Genomic DNA, 1,397 nt, shown 5'->3' with positions numbered 1-1,397 from the left:
GTATTCGTCATTCTTCTTCTTTGTCGTTCAGTGAGCGCTGTTCTTCTTCACCCCTATGGTTTTCATTTAACTTAAAAAAATTTTAATTTCTGTGATTTTTGTCTGTGATTCATGTGATTTTTTGTGATTTTCTGCAATTTATGTGATTTATCTTGAAGCATTTGTTAATTTGATTTATGTCATATCTATGATTTTTTGTAATTTCTGTGATTATATCTTATATATGTACCTCACTGTCTCTAATTTATCTTCAATTTTTGTAATTTCTATTTTTTTTTAATTTTTTTCTTTCTTTTTTTTAAATCTGTGGATACCCAAGTTTTCGATAGGTACGGAGTCTTCGTTACCCATTACGGATTCTTTTTTATTCGTTGCCATCCCTACATGCTATCACGTATCCCTTTGTCGCCACATATATGGATCTTAGCCTTGAGAATTCTATTTTTTTTTCTTTAACCTCAAAGAAACCAAGGTCAATAATAACGTTCCCTAAGCTTTTCCCTATCTTCCCCCTGCCTCCAATGTTTTAAACTTTTCTGGTAATCTCCAAAATTTCACCCAAATTAAAAATTTAGCAAATACATTTTCACCAGGATCCTCTTGATCATTCCATCTTCTGACATATAGCACAAAGTTTTTGAATAACCAAGGAAATCCCTTTTTAATTCTCAATAAGTCTGTCTCTTTATTAAAGAAAAATTGAAATTGATTGTGATTTATTTTAGCCACTCTAAAACCCTCTGGCTTACCCCCATATAGCTTTCATAGCACTCTCCATAGTTCCAATTGAGAAGTGTCTGTCAGCAAAGATTCGGCCTCGCAAACTATTGGCACATGCTTAAATTCTGTCAACAATATCTTCTTCATCAAAGACAACCACTCTCCCTCCATGATCATGAACGCCATGATATTCTCTCCTATCCGCCATTCTGTTAAAATAACACGATCAAATCAATGCAAATTTCAGCAGATTGTATGAAATTTTCAATTTTCAATTTAGATTGTGAAGCAAATCCTGAATGGGCACAAGAAAAACCTAGCAGCTCACTAGGTAACTCTAATAGGTCAGCATGAATTATTAAGATAGATTATAGAATGTTGATTTTGTTGTTCAAAATCCTAACATTTTATTATGTTAGTGTATAAAAGTAAATTTTTATTTTAAAAAAATAAGGTTTAATTGAGATGTGTTTAAGAAAAATGGTTTCTTACGGGATCAAGAAAAAATAGACAGAAAAAACATGAGTTTAGTTTTAAAATAACGCGTTTTCTTCTGTATTGGTTTTCAAAAGCATACATAACACATTCACGGTTTTCTTTTTCTTTAAATTGTGGGTGTAAACAAGAAAAAAAAGTATCGGCTCTTTTTTTTGGAATGAAATATCACTATATTTCTA

Source organism: Arachis ipaensis, chromosome B08, assembly GCF_000816755.2.
Source record: "Arachis ipaensis cultivar K30076 chromosome B08, Araip1.1, whole genome shotgun sequence".
NCBI classification, from domain to species: Eukaryota; Viridiplantae; Streptophyta; class Magnoliopsida; order Fabales; family Fabaceae; genus Arachis; species Arachis ipaensis.
The sequence above is the reverse complement of the archived record's forward strand: the minus strand, read 5'-3'. Positions refer to the sequence as shown.